Source organism: Pleurodeles waltl, chromosome 3_1 (genome assembly GCF_031143425.1).
Source record: "Pleurodeles waltl isolate 20211129_DDA chromosome 3_1, aPleWal1.hap1.20221129, whole genome shotgun sequence".
Lineage (NCBI taxonomy): Eukaryota > Metazoa > Chordata > Amphibia > Caudata > Salamandridae > Pleurodeles > Pleurodeles waltl.
Genome location: NC_090440.1, coordinates 273807694 through 273815672, shown reverse-complemented (window position 1 = coordinate 273815672; position 7979 = coordinate 273807694).

Below are 7979 nucleotides of genomic sequence, written 5' to 3'. Positions count from 1 at the left end.
TTTAGACATGATTTATCTACACAAATTGTGTTATTAAAACGTATTTTTAAATAGTTGTGACTACTAAATATGTCATTTTCCTTTAGTGTTATAAGTTAAAGTGATACAATGATCGTGAAAGCTAAGCAGGCCACAGCATGTTTGATTGTTACATTCTGGTAGTGAAACTGTTGTCTCAGGATGGTATATGTGTTTGGTGTACTAGTCTACCATTGATCATTGACTAACACTGTCTAACCATATAATACAGCAACCAACTTGAGCTCAATAGAAAATAAATTTACTAGTATATGCAACACCTTGACCTCTATTCTATCTCTCGCCCTGATTACCTGGATGTAGCTGCAGATCCTGGGGAATACCTATAGGTGAGCCCTTTCATACAGCAATGTTGTGCATCACACAACAAACTACTACAAACGTTCACAAAACCCACCATAAGGTCAAGACATCTGAATCCCGATTAAAGGATATCAAGAGTGCATTCAATGATGGCTTGTGTATGTTTGTCTGCCATATTGTACCTCTGCTGAAGCTGTGAGATTGCATGCCTGAAGGGGGCGAAGAGAGGGGTAGAAGGATAGAATATACCCAACCCAGCATCATCTGCAAGAAAGACAAGTGAAATTCTCTTAAATGTGCTTCTATCATACAAGTACTGGGTCAAGTATACATACATGCAGTTAATGCAGAGTACTGAGTATGTTTGAGAGCCCATCCCCCAGATGAACATGCATCCCCAGTATTAGATGTTTTGATTTATTTAAGCACTACATGTCACAGAAATCCCCAGTCACCAACTAAAATGCAAAGGTGACTGATGGAAGCTGTAGCTGTTGTGTGTGCTTCCAGAAAAGGCAGCGTGAACATCAGTGAGGCAGCCCCTGCCATTGCAGACAACTTGCACATTATTAGAATGCTAGCTGTTTATATTGTGGAAAAAGTGTTTTATATTGTGAGGGGGCTGAAGTGCCACATAGATGCAATTAGTATCACCCAAGACACGAGGGAAGTAAGCAAAGACATAGATTTCCCTTGCCACTATTTACCTTTCTGCCAGTGACTGTAGAGTGGTGAAATACAGGTGGTCTCTTTTGTTGATGCATCTCTGTACTTCATACAAAATATCCGAATCTTGTCAGATGCCTAGGTTGTCAGAACTGCCACTCTGAACAGATGCCGTGGCAATGAAATCGAGTGCAATGAACTAATCACTTCAAGTGAGAAGCAATATCCGGAAATGGCAGCTTCCATTGGCATGTCAATGATGTTGTAAACACTCGGTCTACTCATCAAATTATTGTTCTTCAAAATGAGAAGCAAAGTAAAAAAGACATTTACCAACATACTGAAGCTCAAATAAAGTGTCTTCGTGTGTGAGCTAATTTTTTATGTGCTCAGGCTGTGTGGTGCTAAAATGTGTTCCACCTGCTGGGTGGTGGAGTTCACAGTTAATACTCCCCTCGCCCCTCCTTGTATTACCAGGTGTCTTGTAAGAGTAGTAAGCTATATAATCGATGGGATTATGTTAACGCACCTATGAGTGGCCACAGGTGGTACTTGACTGAAGTACATTTTAGCCTGTTTTCTGATCTTTTGGCTGTAGTAATTTTAGAAATGTACTTTGTGAATAGTGATGGTCTTACCCCTCCTTAAATTTCTCTACCCCACTATTATTTAGTAGTAGGTATTCTCCAATTTCAGCCACTTCCCCAGTCCTTCCCATATTTGCTATAAAAATGCATGCATATGGTGCAGAGATCTCTCCACAAATGGTGGAAATTTCACCAAAACATGATACCATGATAACCTCATCATGAAGTGCTACTCTCACCGGGTGTAGCACAGATGCTGTTTATGTAATAAAACACTATCCGTATTGTACCGTGGCAGAGGTGCAGAATAGCATCTTTAGTTTGTCTAGAATAAAAGAGTTGTCTCCGATGAGCATAGGAAAATGAAATAAGGCCATTGTGGTCTCATTTTATGACCCTGGAACTAAATGTGCAGACTACAGGGTGAAAATACTTACCTAGACTAAATGCGTGCATGTCTCATGTAAAAGAAAAACATGTAAAAGTCAGATAATGATGTCACAGTGGAGACTAAGCAAGGGGCTCTACAACCTTCTATAGACAAACTAGAAGCATTCACTCTAAATCCATGATATCCAATCTCCTCTTTCTCAAATTGATATTTTTCAGACTTACATGTTAAATAATATTGTTGAATCCTCCACAGCACTGAGGTCGCATGCTCTTGATGTTCAATAAGAATCATAGAAAAAATCAGATTATTCAGATACATCAGCACAAAATATTTTAGGACATAAATTTTTGAAAAAGCTGAATCCATTAAACATTGGAAAATAGCAGGAGCATTGCAGAACTCGAATGGCATTACACAGTAATCAAAATGCCCACACGGAGTGCAGAAGGCTGTTTTTTTTATTTTCTTCTGCTTTCCATAATATGCCACAGATGTTGAGCACCTCACAGAACATGTTTGGTGAATACTTCTGCTGTTTGTACTGATGTCAAAATGTCTTTAGTAAGAGGTAAAACATAATCATCATTGGTTGTAATTTGGTTTAACCCTCGACAACCAATGCAGAATCTAAGATCTCGATCCTGCTTTGAGACAATAAACAATGGTTCCTCAGCTGGAGAAGATTATTGTAGAATCAGCTTGTTTTGCAAGTTCTCCTGTAAGAAGATCTTAAGGAGCTCTTTTTTCCTTTTCTAAAAGGTTACAGGGAATACATACATGCAACTGGCACCATAGTACCCAGATTAATTGGCATGTAATATTCTCTATGAGTGTGCATCAAGCAGACCTCATGTTCAGCAAAAATTGTAGCATACCTTTGTTACTGAAGAAGCACAGAAGAAAGATTAGGCATGATCAGACTGGAGAATGTAGTAGAATTTTTTGTCTTTTCAATAGGTTGTCAATAACCTCCAGAAGCATTACAATGGTTATGACGAAATTGTGATGATAATATTATTCTGGTAGCCCAACTGATATACAGATTGTGCTTCTTTTAGCAAGGAATTATAAAAAATCACAGAATGATTAGGGGTCGGGGAGGCCATTAATCAATTAAAATCACTTCTGAATGAAGTTGGCAAGACTTGTAAAGTTATCAAATCCACCCATCTTCAATTTTCAAAGCCATTGATACGAGAAACACTTGGCTGTTAGGCTCACTCATAGAAGATCCAATCTGAAGACGTCACTACACAGCCGGTCCTTTCTCTTTTACAAAGATTTGGTTTTAGCTTACTACATTTTCAGGGCAAATAGGTCAGGCATGAATCATATGTCTAGAAATAACACCATCCCACCTTTTTCAGTGTTCCATCTGTTAGCCAACCTCTGGATTTCTAAGAAAACGAGGAAGCCCCTACTCAAGACTTTTTTCTCTCCTTTTGTTGTTCCAGAAGTCTACGTGTAATTAACAGACCTGTGTCAAGTTCAGATAATGAAATCGGACTAAAAGTACAACAACCTTATCCTTGAGTTCCTTCTTCAGTCGTTGGGAACATCATGTTATTTGGGCCCTTTTACCCTAATTAGCACTTGCTGCGAATTGGGAAAATGAGTCAATACATCAATTCCACCATGCTGAATATCACAAAGAGCACTCTCAGTAGAACACTGATTTGAACATCTTCCTAAATGTAGTTAGGAGGTATCATAACTATCCAAACAAGAATTCAAGGTTGTAACCATGAGAGTAGCCCAAGGTAAAACAGGCACAGTAAGGCAACTAATGGGGATCCCTACCTTTGCTCAATCTTGCATAAATTGTGCAGATTGAAGGGTAAAATGCATTGTTAGGGAATCTAAAATTTCCCTTAACTTAAAAGGATTCCCAGAAAAATGGGGGAACTGCTGGCCAGTAGACTATAAAGCTACGGTCTCCTTTAAGGTCGAATTATCAAAACAAAATTGTTGTATTTTTTCAGCCAAATCCTGAACAGAACATGGAACGTGGACAGTCCTGTTGGGAGGAAAAACATCATAAAAAGCATAAAAACACTCCATAGCAATACTGGTAAGTCATGGCTATAGTTGATAATTGATGTAGAAGTTGAAAAGCAAACACCAAATCTACCCTGAAATCTGGGCTGACGAAATGAAGGGATAATTAAATTCATAGAAAATATATAGGGCCTGATTTGGAGCAGGGCAGAGGGGGTTACTTTGTCACAAATATGACGGATATCCCATCCACCGTATTACGATCCCATAATACCCTATCGGAATTGTACTACTGTGGACGGGATATCCGCCATGTTTGTGACGGAGTAACCCGTCCGCTAAACTCTAAACCAGGCCCATAGCAAGCATCCTGTAGACAAATATGTTGAATTGAAAAGTTATGGAAAATAAAGAAGAATTAAAACTACCACAAGCTATAAAAATAGAAATGTTTTAAAAATCTATAACATAACTAAGACCTGAATTGTAACTAAAAGTGTCACCATTAAAAAATGTATGTTTAAAATATAACATGGAGCCTTGTGACTCTGTGTAGCAATGAAGCTGTTTCGCTGTTGAACTCGTGCTCCTCACTGGAAAAGTGAAATTTAGAGCATATTTTACATAGTATACAGAGTATTAGGAAGCATTTCTGCACAAAACATGAGCAAAGTAGACAAGAAACAACAGGACTGAAAAATTCACATGAAGCCAAAATAGCATCCAGCTACAGCAGACTTCATCTATAACAGCTGAACAGGAGCCTCAAGGGCCTTATATTAGAGGCTCTTCAGAGGCCACTGAGTATGTCTCTTTTATAATGTAAATGGTAGACATAAACACCACCCTGAGAGCAAAATCGGTCTCAGTGAGCATTAGATTGGAATTCATGCAAATACAACTGGATTAGGTGACTGGTAACATTACTGAAATTTAGGGAATAGTGAGCTCTACTAACACATTACGCACAGGCTGGAGGAAGCAGTGCACTAACTCAAGATCCCTTCGGAAAACCCATCAGTTGGCTTTAGCAAGCAATGATCCAATGGCAGGGTGAGAGCATCATAATGTTGCAATGACTAGTGCTGGTTTAAGTTAATGTGAAATTATGTGCAACACTACTGACTCTGCACTTTTGCAGACACATTGAGAAGCGCTTCAGTGCATACTGCCTGATGTTAATCCATGGATGGATCATGCAAGCAACATGGACCATAAGGGTTGCACTCTGATCAGGAACAGAAGTGAGTCCTGATTAGCACAAAATAAGAGTAAAGCTAGGTACGTATGCATGGGCAGCCTAGGCACAAATTGAAGTGTAGCTAGGCACAGACTTGTAGAGTGGAGGGCCATACTGTACAGCCTGAAAAAACAAAGGACATAACGCCCTCAAATTGACCTTTGCGTTGTATACAAAAGGTGTACATATGACTGCTTTTTTACTGAAGGTTGTGGAGCAGAGATTGTGTAGATACTATGTCCCGACCCTATAGTAACTGAAAATACCAAAAGAACAGCCACGGTTGGCCATCACATCTTGGCAGAGCTGTGGTAGTGGTTTGCCAAAATATACCATAACACTCTCCTACATGTTTATTTTTTAGATTTGGAAGCAATTACCAACATTTATATTCTGTTGCACAGCACTACTAGTGTATTTATGTATGAGGTTTTAATCTAGCGTGAATCTAGCCTAAAGGCAGTGACCATTGTATAGGGTACACATCTCTGTAAAGAAAAAGTAGAGCATGATCCAGCAGTTCAAGTTTCAGGGAAGCAATGTTGTATGGCTTGTGAACATAGCAAGGACGTTTTTCTAAGTCCAAGGTTTCAGCTCATCCAGTATATGAATTTGACCCAAAGCTACAGTACACCACAAACTGTAAGTATACCCTGTCCCTAGTAAACCTCAAATACTTCAATTGTACGTGCACGTATGCAGGACATTTGCAACCAGTATCAGAATAACTAGTGATATCATGATATGTGGTATAAAGATGCCCAAGAAATAAAGCAAATGCTGAGACCAATATCAATGCAGACCTGACTGTGCTTATAAAAACTTTATTCCCTTGTTACAGGAAACTCAGTAAACATTTTGAGAGGAGTTATCGGCCTCACTGGAAACAAAAAGGGATGCAGTACTAATGTGTCTGGTATCCACAAGTGCAGTAGTGTGCTGTATTAAGGGCCTTTAAACCTGGGACACTTGCTATGTGTACCTAAGTTTATCAAATGTCCACATCTAATCAAGCAAAATAACTTAGAAGTCTTCCATTATCAAATGGTCATAGAAGTCTTGAGCAACATTGAGGTTTCAAAACACCATGTATTTAGACGTATCTCTTTATATGTTTTAAATATAACACTAACTGAAAAAAAAAAGAAAATAATCTGATGGTCAACATTTAGAAACATAATACCTAAAAGACATAGGAAGAAACCTATTATTAATTGGTTAACATTGAACAAACTCGAATTTTAAGCAAACCTTTACCAACATAAAGGTAAGAACAAGAGATGTCAGCCCTTATTTCGGAATGTTTTGGGCTCAAAACATTTTGTGATTACTAAAATATGGATCCAAATATTTGAATCACAGATTTAGGGCTTGATTTATAATTTGAAGGATGGGTAATTTTCCTGGAGGATAGGTCAAATGTAAGATCCAGTGGATCTGTCACATGTAGAGATGACTGCCAGCCCCTCACTTATCTATGTGCTTTGAAAGGAACTGATGTCACTGTGATTTCTTTCAATGTACAAAACGTTTGCTGGATGGCCGCCATCTGATTGGCTGGGCATTCAGCAAACTTTTCAAAAGTTTTTGTTTTCCAGAAACAAACTCTCAAAAGAGGGAGTTAATTTCTGAAAAACAAAAAACTTATGACCTCCATACCGTGGGAGTTCTCTCCTACGGTGTTGGGATTATTATTTGTTTTTTGCTCTCTCTCTCACCTGCAGATTTACCTTGCAGTGATAAAAAGAAAAAAATACAATACACCATCTCCCCTAAATAGGACTGTGGTTCAATTTCCTTCCTTCAATTACCTCTCTAAACAGTTGGGCCATTGAAGGACGTTTTCCATTGACAGATCCAATGGGGCTCTGTCTCTAAATGAGGTGGGTGGACCGAGGTTTTGGAGGACAGGGTGCTCCGCCACATTTACAATGGTGTATTCTGTCTGCTAAACTATAAATCAGGCCCTTAATTTGGGAAGAAAGTTTGAAAGTACTATGAATCATCAATTTAACCTTCTACACTTGTAAAGATCTGGTTAAAATCTGAGTGGGAAGGACTGCTGTGAATTTAATCGTTGCATCGAAAGGTTATGAATGTTGGCTGTTTTTCTTACTTTTATCTTTTGAATAAACGTGTTCACAGTTGGCCACACACAAAAAAAGGTATTAATTCTCCGACCAATTGGTGCGTGATATGATGTTACCAGCGCAGTGCTTTGACCATATGTGAAATTCAGAGAACCCAGTCAGCACTCTAAAGATTTAGCATTTGTATTCCCGACAGCTGTTTATTCCTCTCAGTGCAATTTCAGAGATAAATTTCTAGAGGGATGAAGTGCCCCAGATCTATCAAAAAACATATTCACTTTATTGTGCGGTGTTTAAATTATAATAACATGTATTATTCAGGACATCTATGCTGGCATGGATTTATATTACTGCCATTAAAAACAGTCATTTCAGATCACACTTCCACATGTTGAAAAGTTATTAAGCGAAATCTGTTGTCTAAAATCATGTACATTTCTCCTTATTGTTTCCAAAACAACCCTTGTTCTATTTTGCGTTCCCTGCTGAGTTGTGTAACTTCGCGTATTGAAGGTTTTAGCTCCTCAGAATTCATCCTTCCGAAATCAATAAAATGAGTACCATTGAAGTGAGTTAAAATACCAAGTGTTATTTTAAGCACTTTAAGTCAGAATGCTCTGTACACTGACATAGACATGTTTAGTGTACAAATACACCTTCGT